This window comes from Temnothorax longispinosus, chromosome 3, assembly GCF_030848805.1.
Source record: "Temnothorax longispinosus isolate EJ_2023e chromosome 3, Tlon_JGU_v1, whole genome shotgun sequence".
NCBI classification, from domain to species: domain Eukaryota; kingdom Metazoa; phylum Arthropoda; class Insecta; order Hymenoptera; family Formicidae; genus Temnothorax; species Temnothorax longispinosus.
Genome location: NC_092360.1, coordinates 3,040,063 through 3,059,010, shown reverse-complemented (window position 1 = coordinate 3,059,010; position 18,948 = coordinate 3,040,063). Strand labels below are relative to the sequence as shown.

The 18,948-nt window shown below is 36.7% G+C and overlaps 1 protein-coding gene across 2 annotated transcripts in view; it reads right to left on the bottom strand.

The window, feature by feature from the left end:
* Rho-6 (rhomboid 6) overlaps positions 1 to 18,948 on the bottom strand; it is a 115,503-nt gene that overhangs the window by 55,839 nt on the left and 40,716 nt on the right. Inside the window, exon 1 of one of the 2 annotated variants that reach the window (XM_071772851.1) lies at positions 388 to 405. The exons of the other annotated variant lie outside the window; for it this stretch is intronic. The gene's annotated coding sequence lies outside the window, so the exon portion shown is untranslated. Of the gene's footprint in view, positions 1 to 387; positions 406 to 18,948 lie in introns of those variants that run through there. 2 annotated transcript variants of the gene reach the window in all.

Genomic DNA, 18,948 nt, shown 5'->3' with positions numbered 1-18,948 from the left:
ACCTTTTAAAGGTTACTCAGGGTGATGACCTTGATACCATATATCAAAATTATTGAAATCGGGAGTGGCCCTATCTCTGCATTGTACCAAATTTTTTAATATCCAGTTTTTCAATTAAAATTCGAAATAATATATAAAATCTATATTTATTAAAACTGTAAAAAGTACAACATTTTTTACTTTAATCAGCAGCGTATTTTTAGCAGTACGTTAATAATTTTTAATGGAATTATAAATGATATTAAAAGTTTAAAAAAGAGCGCTTAAAGTCGAAAAATATGAAAGTTCAAAGGAATACACAGATGTGTTTTTTAAAGCAAAAACATTTAAAGTAGGTAATACTCACTTAACAAAATTTATAATAGCCGCCGTGAATTACATAATTACCGCAAGAAATGCAAACGTTGGCAGTCTCGTGATACCGGAACTGAATGAAACAAACAGAAAAAAAAAGATACTGTTAAAATATCATGCGAAAACGCGTATGTCGGACGGCAATGTCGGACAACTGCATGCAGTTAAACACACCCTCACACGCGCACACGTGTGGTCGGACCAAACAGGTGAGAATATTCATAACGACAAGCGGGGAAACGTTGAAAAAAACCTAGGCGAGATTTAAATGTTTCCGGAACAGGAAAAATTGCAGCTTCAACGAGAATTACGACGGTGCTGTCGCCGTCGATGGTAGCGAGAGGGATGGTCGATCGATGGTTTCAGAAGCAAACAAAGTAAAAATCTGGAAAATGTCGCTGAACGGGTGAAATGCCGTTGAACTTGAAAAAGAGAAGGCAGAGAAGAGTGGGAAAGGTGCGCTGCGACAATTTCACGAAAAATCTTTTTTCGGTAGAATTTTCGCTGCAACGCGGAGACGCGACTGTTAAAATTTTATTGGATCACTTTTTTGTCCCTCTCGATTAAACATCAAACACACGACGAGATAATTAAGTGAATAATCGAACACCGATGTAATATGACAGCCACATGTATTATACCAGCATATGTAGCTATTTCTACTGGAATGCACGGTATGAATATGATTCCTGAATATAAGTCTATTATATGTTTTAATTATGCTTGGCGGCCCCATAATCATTTTTTTATAACATAAATTTAAAGAGAATGCTCTTTACTAACAAAAAACTATACAGCAACACCTGAAAAACAACTGCTGTAGTGCGATATACCGTTTCGCACACACGTTATATAACTGCATCAGATTTAATGTATTCCTTTAACTGTCCGCAATTAACTGTAATCGCGAGTTATTTAATCGCCATTAATTCAATGATTTACAGCGAAGCTAAATGCAGCACTTCAATTATAACAGGCACTCAAATTAGCGCATGACGCAGTATGAAACGCGCGTATTCGTAGTTGTTCATAATTAAACAAGCTAGCTTCATATCGTACCTTTTCACGTGGCGAAACGCTCGCTGCGTCATACGTCACAAAGTATCTCTTTCAACGGAATAATTATACAAGATTGCACGAAAAATAATAAAATTGCCAAACGCAGATATATATATGTATATATATATATATATATGTATATATATTGTATATAAGTCGCATAACGTTTTCATTGCACGTCATCGAGAGAGAAATTAAAAAGGAATGATATTTTTTTGTACAAACTTCGCTAACTCTTTGTTCGCGTTTTAAGGAAATTTCTTTTTAATATCCAACGAATAACACGCGTTGTATTTATGCACGTCGCAGCGCGTCACCGCTGATATTTCCACAGCGGATGCAACGCTGTGCCACATCAAAATGCATCCTGACGCATGGACGAACGGGGTAAAAAAGGGTAACGACAAAACATGACCGCCGGCGGGGCAAAATTCAAATGAATTCATAATAATCAGCGAGTTTTGGTCTGAGTGAGGGGCTTTTTATAATTCTTTTACTATAACGACAAAGTCTGAATATCCCAAGCAAAATAAAGGGGCCACAAAGGGGCTATTAAACCTGACAAAGTAAAAAAAGATTTGTGCGTTGCTCATGTAGTTTTTGTTAACATAATATTTAACAATTGACATTTATAAGGACTTTTAAGAATAAGGGCAAACATTATTTTAATTAAATTATGAGAATAATAAAATTGTAAGTAAATAAATATAAGTTAAATATATAAATATATCAAAAAAGGGAGAATTATAAGCAGACCGTCCACAGTCTAAGATTATTCCAGATTAAAAGTTTGCCATAATTAAATCACAGAGATTATGGCAGAGATACAATGCGGAAGAACTCGTTAAAAGTAAAAAAAAAAAAACAATGTAGTTCTGAGCATATCGTGAATCGTATCGCGATTACGATTGCGGAGAAATAGATGAGGAGACGCGGGCGGGATGATCAGGAATTTTTCCGATTTTCTCGGTCATAAATCCACCACGATTTTTACAGGGTGGGTTCGCACTTTTTAATAAAAGCATTTGCCTCACGATCCTCCTAATGAAATATCGTCTCGCGTACGATCACAGAATCGTGTGCATGCACGCGCGAGTGTCCCGTATTTCGCTTACACACATCGGGGTCTACCGTGCGGATTATACGCGCAGGGTTATCGTTCATGGTCGACCCTATTGTTGAGCACGACAAAAGAAACCCGAGAGAAAAACTTCACACATGACGCATAACAAATTCTATGCAAAGTTTAAGTCGTGTGTTATGCGATTATACACACATTATAATTATGTATTATATACCTACACGCAATATGGTATAATTATTTTGTAATTTATTTAATACAAAGTTTGCAGTTTTATCGTGAGCAATACACGTATGTACTACACAACAAAACGACGATTAAAAAATACCGTGAGATTTCGCGAATGCCTTCTGTCGACGATAAAGCCCCGAGGTCGCAATAATCGCCGTAATCGCGTATGAAATAAAAATACATTTTCATCCAATAACGTTAATCGCATATAAAATATTTATCCCGCTCTCTTCCGCCGTGGAGAAGCCGTGGAAGGGCTGCCGTAGAAACAAACGACGCGCGCGGGACAGAATTCGCTGGCGTCGCGACGACACGTTTTCTTTCGTCGCACGTTTTCCTCGCGTGGATATATACGTGGATGCCCGAGCAGAATAAAGAACCGACCCACTGTGTGCAGTCACGGATACTAAAAGAAAGAGAAAGGAGGAAAAGGATAAGAGACGAGGAGGAATCACGGAGCTGGATCCCGCGGCGCGGCGCGGGCGCGGTCGTAAATGACGGACTGCAGGTCAAAGGGTAACGGAAGAGAGAGAAGATCGACGTATATGCGGCATTGTCGCTAATTTCACGGGTCCTCGCCGCAAATCGCGCTAATGAGAATCGATGTAATTGCGGCCTCGCGTGCACACGGATAAACACGCGAAATTTGCTTTTCTTCGTTGCGGCCGCAGCGTTATCGAGAATATATTACCACGTATATGGAGTGCATCAGTTTGCATCCCCCGACTTCGCTTCCGAATAACAAACTTTTCTCTTTTGTTCCGGCAAAATACAAAATTTTGGAGAATCTTTACGAAATTCGAAACCTTATCTTCGTAAGGTGTAACAAACTGTAAAATTGTAAGATGCGCGGGATTGCTTTTTTTTTTATTTGAAATGATCAACCAGAAACTGAAAGTAGCCTTATGCGCCAACGACGAAAGTACGTAAAGTTCGAGGGTTAGATATGGAACGTGATAATTGGCTAAATCCGATTACCTCAATCCTTTATTCTTCGCTGCGTTAACGTTCATTACGCGTGCAAGCGGAATTAAAACTTACGGACTTTTTCAATGTAACGCTGATAATCGCAAAAAAAAAAAATATATCCCCAAAAGAGTGGAAATTTCTAACACAGGCAATGATATGAATTTCATTAGTTCGGCTAAAAATTCTGCTAAAAAATGTACGAAATCTATTTTTGCTGTCTTGCATAAATTACCTCTTGCATCATTCGTCGCGCATTTGTAAGCACACAGTGTGTACAGTAAATAATAAAATAATTAGTTAAAATATTAATTGAATAAATCATAAATTCATTTCACTGTTTGCTCGAAAATGGAAGAGAGCTTAATATAATGATTACATTTTAACCAGAACACGCAAATTCACTGTGATGCACAATTATAACCGTACCATAATGCAAAGCCGAATTATAAAGCATTCCATGAACATAAAAATAATGCTACAGTCAAAGCTCATCTGTATGCCAGAACAATTGTGGCAAATCCAACGCAGACAACGAGTTCAAGTCCGTTTCGTCTCGAGATAAGATAAGCGGTTGTCGTACTACATTAAAATTATGGTAATACATATCCTCCAAAAAAGAAAGAATATCAATACCTAAAGCCCAAAAAATGATTGCAATTCAGTAAATGTCGCTGTTAAACGTTGAACAGAATTGGCCAGCTTTATTTAAAATCTTTTTGTTACTGTATTGTATAATATCTTTTTTATATTATATGATATTTGGTAACATAACAGTTAATTAAAACTTGTATTTATATTTCTATTAGATATATTACAATAAGTGCCATAAAATACATTCATTATTTCAATTACGACGTTATTAACCGTATTCGGTGAATATGATTTCAACGTTAAAAAATTATCAGAAAACGACTTTTACATTAATAACGTTTATAAACGTTTATAAAAAAAATCGAATTCAGAGATTCAGATATTACATTGTAGGCAATTAATAACTTCATGTTTTATTATTGCAATAATTTTATAAAAGAAATTTTAATAATAAGCTATAGAGGATATGTCAACTGGCTATAGGATAATATTCTTTTTATAAATATTTTTATAAATAATACATATATGAAATAAAATACATAAAAGTGATTATAAGGTTTTTGTGCAGTTTTTAATTTTCATAATTTCTGTTCTATGCATGAATAAAATTAATCCGTGAAACAACATTAGAATTGTAATTTAATAAAGTTTAGTACGTGCTAGTATGATCTATTTATGAAAATTGTTCTAAGAGATGGTCTAATCCCTTGGCCAATCTGTGAACTAAGAAAACTAATGTGACTCGATATAAATCAATTGCAAAACATATTTGTAGGATTTCAGAATTGTGTTCCGTATACGTATAGATTATATTTTGTATAAATGACGGTGGAATGTTGAGAAATAACAAACCCAAAAATATATAAATGTATCTAAAACTGAAATAAATTCTTTCATATACCCCCTTTTTACAAAGATTATTTATTATATGTATAGAATAGAAGTTATGAGAAAAAGTTTTTAAAGCTGCACTTTATAATCATTCTATGTGTATGTATACGTATAATACATATACATAATATACATAATATACATATACATAAAAAAATTATACATATGTAAAGCGGAAAGTACGTAACAAAGCAGAAAGACTCTTAAATATCCATAGAAAGACAAAACGCGGATTTATGAACGCGTATTACAATGTCCATAAATCACAGTGCGTAACGCAGGCGCCATATATCAGCGAAATATCGCGTCAGGTTTGGTCCCAATATTTCTTGATCACGAGATAGGAGGAAAAATGCGGATGTTTAGGTCCACGCTTTTGCGTGAAGGTGACGCCGCGCGTTCTTCCTTCTCATTCAACATTTACACAACCTAACGCCAAAAAATATTTTTCGCTGTGTGCGCCGCACGCGGAGCGGGTGACCCCGTAATTCAGCAAAACACACTTGCTTCAACCGGAAGGCTTTACTTTCCTAGGAATTATTCTCGAGGGAACTCCGCGCTATGTACAATTCTTCCTTTTTCTTTGTCTCGCCTTTCTCTCTCTCGCTCTTTTTTTTATTCTGTATGTGTACATGTGTGAACGCTATTGTAGTTGTGTCACCAACGGCAGTGTTGTATTTGAGTATAAAATAAATTGGGGTAATTTTAAAATAAACATCTCTTAATGAAAAATCCAGTAATAATAGTTATAAAGACATTAAACAATGATTATTTAAAAATTTAAATCAAATCAAACGTCTTTATCGATAGATTGTTTTTCTCTTTGCCGCAGATAAAATATTAATTTATTCTCGGATTTCAATCGGTGAGTAAGTATTCCAAGTCTCTCGTGTCACCGGAAAAGAAAAGAATTCCGTCAAAGTACAAAGTTATTAATCCGACAAAAGATGCAATTATATTTTCTGAACGGATGATTCCTCTCTGAAATGATTACGTGCCATCATAATCGAGCTGCAAAAGTAATACAATAAGAGATAAAAAGTAACGAGATAAGATAAAATATATGTAACGTGCATAAAGCTATTTGATTTTGTTGCTTTCCTTTAATATACAAAAGGTTTTGGTAAGTATGCTACATGCTATTCTGCACGGCAAAATCGGGAGATTACCGATGGAAAATTGTGTATCTACTTTACTGTGCATCTTTAATAAAAGTTCGCCCCCGTAAATGTTAAGTGAAAATAAAATAAGTCGAAGAAAATGCTATATGCATCTCTACCGTTATTGCGTCATAAAAATCGGAAAAGTTTTCCAGTTTTCATGATGCCGTAGTTTACGCCTCTGTTGTTCACACTTTTTTCCTTCGAGTTGTATTTTTCTATTTCTCAACGTTGCCAAGGTAAGTCGCCTTTAATATATTTCAACTAATCGTTTATATTTTTCTCTCTCTCTCTTTTTCTTTTTCCCTTCTTTTTAATATTCTTAAGATCACTTAAAATTTCTTTTATTTTAATATTATAATAAAAATATCGTATTATTATTTAAAAAATTAGAATATGAAGAGTTTCTATCATATTCTTTAAAATTAAAACGTTCCATAAATGTATCTCTATGATTATATATCGCAAATAAAATAAACGCATGTCATCCTTCATAACTTTTCTTTAAATTCTGCTTCCTTTTCTTTATCAATACCAAAAATTGATTTGATAACATCACACTATATTAGATATATATATCACAGATTAAGTGATTACTTTATTTAAAAGAGTGTGATGATGCGCATAATGTAAAATTAGATTTGTATTATTAAATTATAATGCAAATCCCCTTCCCTCTCTCTCTCTCTCTCTCTCTCTCTCTCTCTCTCTTTGTAGCTAGATTTTCCGCTTTACTTAACGACAATTCCTAATTCGATGGACTCTTAACAGTTACAAAGTTTCGACATTGCATAATCCTCGTGTTCAAGTACACATAGCTCAAGAGCGTCGGTTACATTAAAACTATACGATCGAAGACGGAGTAAGCCATCGCTTGCAAAAATTCTGCCAATAAAAATCCTTCCAAGTTCCTTCTTTTAACATGACATCGTCAGGAAAAGGGAGAAATGTAATATCGCAAATAAGAACGTAATATCGGAACAAAATCGCCTTGAATAGAGTTTTAAACAACTCCTGACATTTCAGTTAAGGAAAAATCGACTTCCAGTAAAAGACTCTAGCATCAAAATTAACATTTCACCGCGGAATGATCATAAATAACAAATTTTTTTTAAAAAGAATTCCACTCTCAACGATTCAAAAAAAACTCTTCTATTTCACAATAAAAAAAATTTCTTTTTTTCTTTCGGGAAAACAAAGTAAGAAATACCGATTTTAATCCTAAGTATACATGCGAGGAGAGAAATAAAATGTTAATTCAAGCGTGGCATCTGCTGCACACACATACTTTGTTTGCACTTGCCACTTCATAATGCTGGAACGAAAGGAGTAAGTGTAAGGAAGTAAGGGTGTATGTGACAATTTTGCATCTTAAGCGCGTTTCGTCGGTCCCACTTTTACCGTTATTTATTACTTAAAGAGCTTATGATTTTATATTAAGATGTTCTTTATTTAATCCTAGCGAAGTAATTTTCCGTGACTTTACAACGTAATAAATCCGAAAATATTAACGCGTTCATAAATAATGCAAGTAATTAAAACCGCCAAAATATTTAATAGCTTGCATCGCTGTTTTTTCAATAAATACTATATTTCGATATATTATTTTATCAATGCTTTTTGGATTTATGAAATTATATTGGCATCATAATTTCGCATCTATTATTTTTAAAGGACGAAATATTTGTTGTATAAAATGTTTTATTTATAACGTGTATCAAAGTTTTGCCGCAATCAGGTAAATTGTATACTTTTGGGTAATATTGCGTCTCTTTTCTTTGCACGAGCGATCGATCGGAGCGTTCAGGACACTCTACTGTAAATGTAGGTTCGATACGTTACGGACGACGATCACATTTAAACGAAGATCAGGGAGAAAAAAATAAAAGAGCCCGATGCTCCAGAATCTCGCCAATAAAGATTGCTCCGAATTCTTCCTTTTAACGTTATAGAGACGAAGGCAAGGGAAGAGAAGGAAATCAAGGAGGCTCTCGTGCCGTCGCGTCGGTCGGTTTATACGGAAAAGAAAATAGGTTTCACGAAGCTCTCGCTCTCTACCTTCGGCTCTCGCTCCCTTGCATCTCAACCTAAGAACTTTCCTCTTAATTTTCGTGTGGCACTCGATGGCGCGGCCCCCGAGAAACGAGAGACCCCGAGTTTTCCATAAAAATTCTACCTCGCTAAATTTCAATTTATCCGTGAGCCGCGGGCAATCGAGCCTTTCGAAGCCAGGGACAGATCAGGGACAAAATAAATGGGCAAATAACTCGTCGTTTCAAGGAAGGATGGGAAAGAAAAAAATTGCCAATAGGCGTTACTCCAAATTACTATTACGTCCTCCATAAAACCACTCCAAGGCAAAAAAAAAGCGTGGAGGTCGGATAAAGAAGCTACTGCACCGTCATTTGACCGGTGTTGACATGGAAAATACGAAATAGAGGATTTCGATTTCGAGCCTTCGTCATGTTCCCGTTCCACCAGTCGACCCGGCGCGGCCGTTTCCGGTCGCGGGGTTTTTTTTCCCCCTCGAGCGTTTCACACTTGAGACTAAAATGAAATTTTACGCCTCCTGCCCGTGGTATTGCCCGGTTTTCAGTTACCCTCGTAGGCCAAAAAAAAATTTTGCGGCCTACAAAGTGACGCATTAAGGAGACACAAATCTCGAATATCAGAGAGCGGCACGGCGCGGCCAGTCGCCACCCTCGTCACCGAATTTTCCCTTCCCACGAGTTCAAGCCCTCGCTTTGTTTCCAGCGGCATTTTTTTTACGACCCTCACGAAGCGGTGAAAAAAAAAAGAACGAGTGAATTATGTATACGAAATAAATAATCGCGCGCGTAGGGAGGAAAAATTGGACGATGACGCACGAAGGTACGTATACCGCTGAAGCGAAAGAGCCGAATCCATAGAAACGCTACGAAACAATGTTGTTACGTGAAACTATCAGGAGTTAGTGTAATGGATAGGTCCAGGCTATATATGTCCAAGCTGAGCCCAAACTGGCTCCAAGCCGAACTACTCTCAACATTCTGCCTAGACAAGGCAGTTCGAGTTAAATTCGAGCAAGAATATAGTACTGCTTCGCGGAAATACTTTTTCGGCTATTTTTATTGCAGTTGTTTGAGTTATAAATGACACAGGATGAAACAATACAATTTAAGAATAGTTTGCTCATTATATTGGGAATGCAATAAAATAAGAATTACCATATCTAATTTTAAATGATAGCATATATTTTTATCGAAGAAAATATATAGCTTAATGTCAATAAAGTTCAATAGAAAAATTTCAATAAAAAATAAAAAGGAAAAATTTAGTTTTCCTTTAGAGAGTTTTTAAACTTCGAATAAGATAGAGAGAGAGAGAGAAAGAGAGAGAGAGAGAGAGAGAGAGAGAAACAAAAGTAATTATTTTTATGTCTCTTACATTTTAAGATTGTCCTGAGGTTATAAAGTGATTGCTTCCTTACCGTCGTGAAAACTGTGTCTCATTAATGTGTTCTCATAAACCATCTTCCGGTCTCGAAACCTCGAGCCGGACACGGTAGTCAAATACAAATGCAATTATATAAATGTAATTTACTCGCGCCGAATAAAACGGTATTAGCTCGCGAGAGATAAGCGCGCACAGAAACTAGTACTTCCTCATTCGACGAAGCATTTACAGAATTTTCCGAAATATAATTAAAACATCACACGCTCCACATCGTCGACGACGATTACGACGATTACGTTTCACACAACTCGACGAAATTTCCAGTACGAGTTCCGCCGTACTGACAGGGCAACAGTAGTTCGTGAAAGAAAGAAAAAGAGAGGAAAAAAAACACGAACCTGGTATAACACCATTTTCCGATCCATTAAGCTCGCCGATGGAGCAGGACGCATCGCATCGAGTATGCTTTCATTATTATCATCGATAATATTGTCATCGCAAATACTTGCCCGCAACGCATATGGATTAATAAAGTCTCCCGTTTTACCCGTGACGAAGCGATTGGTACAGTCGCGCATGCATTCGCGTCTCGCTATCACGAAATATATCGCAGCATTTTTGACGCGACGTACGAACGGACAGAAATGAAAAAAAATGGTAGTAGCAGTTCCAAAATTATTTTTACAGTTGGTTATAATGCTCGACCGGCTGGCGCATATTCGCTCGTGCGTATTTTCATTTAGCAAAAACCGTGTGCGCGCCCACACACACGCGCGCGCGCGCCACCATCTCGCTTCACGTATCTATTGTCGGCCAATAAAGACTGGCATTACGTGGGATAACGATTCGTTAAAGTAATAAGCAATTTATCGCCGGCCAATTATCATAATTGATTTATCGTGTCGATATAACGAGGCGAATGATTTGGCGCGCGGCGTGAGAGAAAGCCCCTCTCCCTCCCCCCTCATCCCTGAACGCGGTACGATCATTAATATATCGTTAATGCGCGAGGGGGCTAAATCAGGCGAAAAAGTACCCGCGGGACGGCATGCCTCGTGTCGCGCGGCAACCGTTTTTCATCGCCAAATTATGAAAAATCGTCCCCGGATATCGCGACGCTACGCGCGCGCCGCGCAGCGCACGGCTTAATTCCATTACGCGCCGCGCGTCTGGGACTATTCCGCTTTTTCGGAAACGAGCTTAGTACGTATGCGTAATAAATGTTAGTCGCGCGCGATCACCGCGTTTATTCTGATCGAGCATAGTCACGCGTTTACATACAGCCATTCGACCGCGATAGTCGTCTCGGTTCGTTGAATAACATATTTGATGATTTACAACGGGATACTGGCGCGGTACGCGCCACCTGACCGAGCGATAAAAGTCCATTTCGATTTTATCGGTATTTAGACCCGCGTAATCGTCAATACTGATCCGCCAATAAACCGGGATAATTATAATAGAGACGCTAGTGTGACGATGACATTCACCGTGATAATCAATATTCATCGTTGAATTCATAGACACGAAAATCTTTCTCGACGATTTCAATGACTGTGATACGTTAAATTACTAAACGTAATTATTTATATAACATGAATAGATAATTGACTATAAGAACTCTCGATAATGAAATTAAATGAGTAACAAACGAAAATGGGGACATTGAGAGCTGTGCAAATTGGTTACAGCGCGTTAGTTGCACCATTTTGTAATTATAGGAATATGATACATAATTATACATTAGACGTTTCGACTCTACTTCGCGCCATTTTCAGCGATGCGACATAATTTTTTAATTATCTATTAAAATCTTATACGGAAAGAACGGTTTTGCTGAAGTATCTAAAAATTTAGCTAGATACAGATTTAAAAATAATTTTGTTGTAAGTACCATCAAAATAATTATAGTAAGTCGTCTAAAGTATGATGATAATGCTGTAAAAAATTTTGACGTTTTAGCAATCAGTTTGAGTGTTCTACATAATTATTTTGATGGTCCAACAAAGTTATTTTTAAATTTGTATTTAGCTAAATTTTTAGATATTTCAGCAAAACCGTTCTTTCCGTGTACATAACACGTGTAGACAATAAAAATGCGAAACAAAGCTCGATATAAAATATCAGAATTGTTGATAAGCAGCTGTCTACCGGAATACATATATAATAAATTACGCGAACTCGTCTAGAAAACCAAACATTGCTACAACTTGTCATGCAATGAATTTACCTCGGCGAGTAGTGACGTTATCGTTGATAACATAGCAGTCACATGAGAAAGTATGAAATTTCCGTTGTATTCGTGTCATTAGTGCAGCGACAGGATCCAGTATCTATTTCCCGAGGGATCCGCATCGCGGAGATTATTAGGGCCACTTTCACTGATGTCTTCGCCAGTATAACTCGAGTACGTCCACAGAGCTATTATTGTTGAAATTTCGCGAGAAACGAGGAAGTTGCCCGTTTACCAGAGTTTCATATATGTAACTAAGTTGGGCCTGCCAGAGGGTAGCAAATAATCCAATCAAGCCTTGTCTTTCGACAAGAAGACTCTGCCACTCTGTCATACAAGTTCCTCATATGCATTTGTTTACGATATGAAAAAAAATAAGAATAAAAATTAAAAAACACGTAACTTCGAAGAAGAGCTAATTTGTAATATAACGTTAGTTATATACTTATAATATAACAAATAAAATATTTCATACATATATAATAATCATCGTTATCGTTAAAAAATGATAATTATTAATAATAGCGTCATATTAAAAATAATCATAATTAATTTTATTCTTAAATAATATGTATGTGATAATGTTCACATAAGTAAAAATAAAAAATTTTTATGCGTTTTTATCAATTATTGTTATACATATTCTCCTTGTATGATTGCAAATAAAGGATCTTTTAAAGGATCTTTATAAATAAATTAAAAATGGCAATTTCTTTCTTCAATCCACCGTGACCTAATTCAGCGACTATTGCCTGCCTATAGCCTGTACTTCAACCCGATTTTGCGTTTCTTTTCCTTCATCTGCCTTTCTCCTCATTTTATCCTTTTCTACCTTTTCTATCCCTTCTATTACGGACTTCATTGACACCCTCAGCCATCGAGAAATCGCGAGAGAGTAATTTCCCGTGATTAATAACCTTCTTTCCCTGATTTTCTTCGCTCGAAGAAAGCGGTAGGAAGAAACGGAAGGACGACGGAAATTCACGCGCGATATATCACCACGGGTCAACGATTATCGGAATCTCGTTCTTTCCTTATTAGTCCACTATCTTAAGAAAAAAGAAGCAAATAATAAGAAGGTGACGGGAAGATTCTCGGATTAATATTAACACAGCAATTTTCTTTCATCCGAACGATACCTGGCGTGTATTTGATCTACTGCAATAATTATGATGCAGTTAAATAAATTTATACCAAGTAATAAATTAAATAAATTACTATGCCGAGTGATTAATTCACGCGGACTGTTTAACTGATTGAAACGCCAACAAACATATTCGCTACATATATAATTGCTCGAGTATATCCGAGCTCGATTTCAATGTTATTTCTACCATACAGAAAACAGCGTAATGTTTTATTGCAAAGTTGTATTGCGAAGTTGTACGGTAACGTCGAAGTTTAATTTAACGACGCTTCCAATATTATCGTCTATAAATTCATAATATTTGCCTTTTATTCGCATCGTTCGCTCGCGCAGCGTTCTGCAAACATCTGCATTCATACAATGAGATGCTGTAGTCGCTATTATTATAAAATGTCAATATCATATCGAGTACACTGCCTTCGTTTATATCTAAAAAAAAATATATGTCAAAACTGTTTACAGTTATAAAATCTTGATCGAATTTCTTCAAAGTTGAACTTTTAAGTTTAATCGTCGCACCCAACTGCTCAATATAACACTCGAAAGTATATGTGAATATATTTTCATGCAAATAAAGCATAATTATTTCGACTGATTAAACGCAAAAAGCATGGAAGGAGGCAAAGATGAAGGCTCCTTTGAGCCTCTGAATTTCTTTCTGAGATTTAATCGGCCACAGCGAACGAAGCGTAAACACATTAACAAAGCTCGTCGCGATCTTTTCCAGAGTCTGCCAAACAAGAGAGCAAGAGGCGTGCTTTGAGCGCGCCAATTTAATCCATGGAAAGTAGACTCCCTTTTTCCGTACACTTCGTTTACACTTTATAACGCAGTTCCGCAATAAAAAAGACTGCAGGTGACAACTTTGCATTCTAAGTGTGCAAAACAAAATGGGCAGTAATTATCAGGGTAAAAAATACGAATAGATATGAGCTGAGAAGCTCGAAAGTTCTATATCTTTGCATACAAAAGCATTTTAACACCCACGAGATCATAACGTAAAATCCAAACCTTATAAAAAAGCCGAAGAGATATCTCAAAAACATATTCAAAAATTATCTATTAACTTAAAATAATTATATTAATTTTAAATTAATTAAATCGAAAATATACAATAAATGATAAACTTGAGAAATTTACTTTTTAATACACTGAAAAAAATCCATGTACTTTTACATGGAAATTACATGTTTGTAATCTGAAAATTATCTAATTATTACTGTAATTTTTTTCCCAGATTTTTTTAAGTGAAAATACATATTAATGGTAAAATATATATAAGTGAAATTATTATTTCTATAGTAATTTCACATATATATATTTTTACATATATGTAAAAATCACTTGTAGTTTTAAATTTAACGGTATTTTCACAACAATGAACGAAGAGAAAACAGTTTTATTTCCTGAGAAATTACATATAGGTAATCTGCAATTTTCAATATAAGTAGTAATATTGCATGATTATGCTGGGTCGGAAAAAAACCCAGCAGAATCATGTAATTTCACACAAATATTTTTTTTAGTGTATGTGTTTAGGCTTGTATTGTAACGAATATAGCTCGTAAATAATGTGAAACATCCTTGCGCGGATATAACTCTTGAAAAGAGAGGTTCTCGTGTAATTTCACTTGTAAAGCCGTTAATGCATGTGATGATGTAAAACGTTATACTCGATATATTCTGTGTGTGTATCTCATCTGTATGCAATACGCCGAATAAATAGCGAGCGATACAACAATTAAAATCGTAATAATGAAATTATCGGTGCATCCGCGACCGCGATCATTGTTGTTGAAAATTTCGTTGCCACGTAATTAACGTATGATACGATTTAGCGAACGGCATGGAATTATTTCGTTCAATTAAAGGCAAGATTACATTAATTGCATCGAAAAATTTGCATTCACTACTGTTCGTTATCCGCGATGAACGACGGGCAAGTCGAACGGCATCAGGCACGATCGATGAATTATCTCATTATTTCGAGTTCGCAAGCAGCTCATTTTCAACGACTTGATGCTACGAGTGCCTTAATAGGGGCAAAATATGAAAAAGAGTATGCTCACAGAGAGCTCCGCTCATCTCTCGCCGTAATCCAATTAACTTTATTTTCTCAAGCCCTCGACAGTGCACTCTGTAGTGGTGCTCTATTAAAGCGCACTATGCAACGCTCCTCTTCAAATGCGATCCTGTCGCCGCTAGCAGCACATTGCACTTGCGCGCGCGTGCCACGCTAGTAGCTACATTCCGTAAAGGACAAGCAGACGCAGGAATTACTGAACTCGAGAGGCCAAACTAACAACTTGAGTGCTCGCCAAGTCAACACCGATACCCGAACGTTACTCCGGTAGAGGATCGCGATGTCTCCGTGCATGATATTTTCAAAACCGATCGACAAATATATACAGGGAGTCTCCAAAATTCTGACTAAAATGCGAAATAACGAGATCACACGTATACATTCCGTCTCATATAAAATACTTCTTAACCTAGGAATGTACGATCTCTGCTTTACACACACACGCGCATTTGTATGGCATAAATCGTCGTGCTTTATTCACGAACCTAATACTGAGAACTATAAAGCCAACGTGATATATATTTTCAAACGCTATGCTATAATCGAGAAATATACTGTACAGAGAGTTTGCAAAGTTGGAATACAAAATAACAATCGTATCTTCAATGTAATAAAATAAGATACTGCAAGATCTTTTAACTTTCGTAAATGTATATCACCTTTTATATGTACATGATATAATAAGCTATTAAGATTTATCCAACAATTTAATTATCATCCTATCATTACATTACATCACATTAATTATTTATACTACTATACTACCATTATAAACTTGTTATTTCCATTTTACTGATTCTCTGTTTAAATTTTATTATTTAAAAAAAAAGTACAATAATTTAAACATGTAGAAATATTAATTTTTTGTAAAACATACAATTATGCAATTGTGTTAAATTTAAAAAAACACATATTCTTTGTGTATAATGAGTTCTATACATATCAAAATTATTTTTAAATAAATATAACATCATTCTTGATTCAGCAATATCTCGTGTAAATATTTCTCAGAAACATACTTCACGACATGTTAGTTCTTATCGCAATATGCTGCGAACACCTAGAAAAATATTGAATCATTATATTTAATATTCTATAGATCACTTTTCGCACACAGCAAATATAGACCGAGTCAACTTCAAATTCTACGAATCCAATCCTATCGAAAGTCTCGTAAAGATATAAAGGAAAAATACACACAGGAGATACTGCCGATTCAATTGACGTTACTTGAATATACACGTACATCTATCAAACTTAATCACTTAATTCGATAACGTAACTTCTTGTTTTACACGTGATCATTCAGTGAATTTTTCTCGCCACTCCGGTGTAGCGCGCATCGAAATTCCGCGCAATCCGATTTTATTGACGCATATAAACGTTACGCGACAGATACCAGTAAATCCCATGGTGCGCCATAAAGGTCGTCATTTACAAACCAGTTAATCCCAATCCACTACATCGCATCGCCTTTAAAGGATGCACTACGCGATTCTCCCCATAACAATTATCCGCATCGCTCGTACGTACACCGGTACGCGCGAAATCACGCCCGCGCGATAAGACTGCGCATGCGAATGCGGATTTTTGGATCACGTAAAAGCGAGATAGGAACGTGCTAGAAATATCGACACGATGCATCATTAAGGCCAAATTGCCGTATCAGTTTTCGACGCTCGGGCGATTATGCAAATGCGCGGATCGCTCGCGACAATTATTTCGAATTAAATCCAGTCTTAATCGTGATTCGAATACGCGATCGCGCGACTGTACAGAGTCGAAATCCAAATTCAAACGGCGCGCACATTTTCACGGAGCGTGTGTGATATATGTAATTTTATTTCCAGTCGTCTTATATCAGTACAAAATTACCTTTTTCAAAAGAGATAAAAAAAACGCGCCAAAAGTACACGCAATGTATTTTGTAAATTCAAAAATTCAACCTAACAAGTAGTAGCTTTATTTCTCCTTAACAAAAAATTATATCATCACTGCCATTTTTGTCCGACGACGACGACGACGACGACGTTTCTTAAAATACGAAACTATAGCGATATTAGCACCGCTAGCGTCGAAAAAGTGACAAGGACGCGCAACTAGCGCTGTGGTGCAAAAGTGACATTCTGGACGACGATGACGTATCTTAATAAAAATTTACACACTTCGGACTTTGCATCACAACATCTCCGCTCCCGGTACGTACAGGAAAAATAAAAACACTTTTGTCATATAATTCGACCCCAAGCTATTGATTGAGATTAGTCTGAACTCGATCCGTTCAGTCATTTATTGAGACTTAAAATCTCGGGTCCTCGCAACTCGTCGCGTCGCGTAAAAGAGTCACGGTCGGTCTTGCTCCGCGCGTACTTGGCGCGAGACACTACCGTGTCTCTTAATTATTGAACGATGTTGTTTATTTCTTCATATGTACGTATGTATGAAACTATCGAAAATTTATGATCAAATAAGAAGGAAATATACCTACACGGGTATATGCAACATAATCCTAAATTCCATTCTTACGATATAAATGTTTTCAAATTCAAAATCCAGAGAAGTAGATACAGAAAAGTGTCGGAAGATGAACTTCTCGTAGTCCATCCTTCCGTTGCTCGAGAAGTCGCACCTTATTTTCCTTGCCGTTACGCGAGCTCTAATCACGCTTCAATCTCGCATGAGTTTCATCCTGCAACCCAACCGCCTTACGGAAGACAGCGAAATTCGCAACAATTATTATGTATGATTAAACTCGCGCGATCCGACAGAAACGAACGATCGCGAAACGCAAACATCGAGGGTGCGCCGGCGTTTGAGATAATTCAATCGGGACCGTACACACGTTCCGCCGCGAGATCCCCTTTAAGCAATACTCGGGACGGGAAGTGCTTCATAATAATAATTATCTCGCATTCACTCGCGGGCGCGTGCGGGAGGGTGATGGCCTGGTGCGTGCAACCAGGTGCCGACCGCGACGTTTACGCACTTACGTGAACGTAAGTTACGCGGGCGGGCGGAGCTAGAGAGCTGTGTAAACTCTAGGATCATATACCGCGATACAGGCGAATTAACTGATGTACGTGCCGACTGGCCGCAGCCGATGTAATAGCTTAAGCCGTTTACACATCGCCGGCGTATATAAACGCGTGCGCTCCACCCGCATCCATCTCGCTATCTCTCTCTCTCTCTCTCTCCCTTTGCCTCCCCCCCTCTCTCTCGCTCGCGCGCGAGTACACAACTTGCTTTTACAAAGGTATATACATATACGAAATGCGTATGTGCGCACGTGCATTTCACGGGTCAACGTACGCCATGCGCATGCAGTTACTGAAACGAGTCATGAAAGGACATTTGATGATACAATTTATATCTTGTATGTATACACGCGCACTTTTCTCGTGAATATCTCAGAGATAGAGACGTCAATTTTTCAAACAATACAAAAATATGTGTTCAATAATATCCTTGTTCTACTCGCTAGTAATGAATTTATCAAATTATTAACGACTTACGATTATTATTTAATTAGCTAATAATCGTAAATAATATAAAAAGTATACAATACGCATATTAAATGATCGCTCGAAAGAAGAATATAATATATCTTTGTCCGTGGCAGCAATGTGACAATCGGAAACGAGATTCAAGCCAGAAGGGATTAAGCTTTAAGTACGGGAATAAATCTTTACGTAGTCCGCTTTACCGAAGATAAAA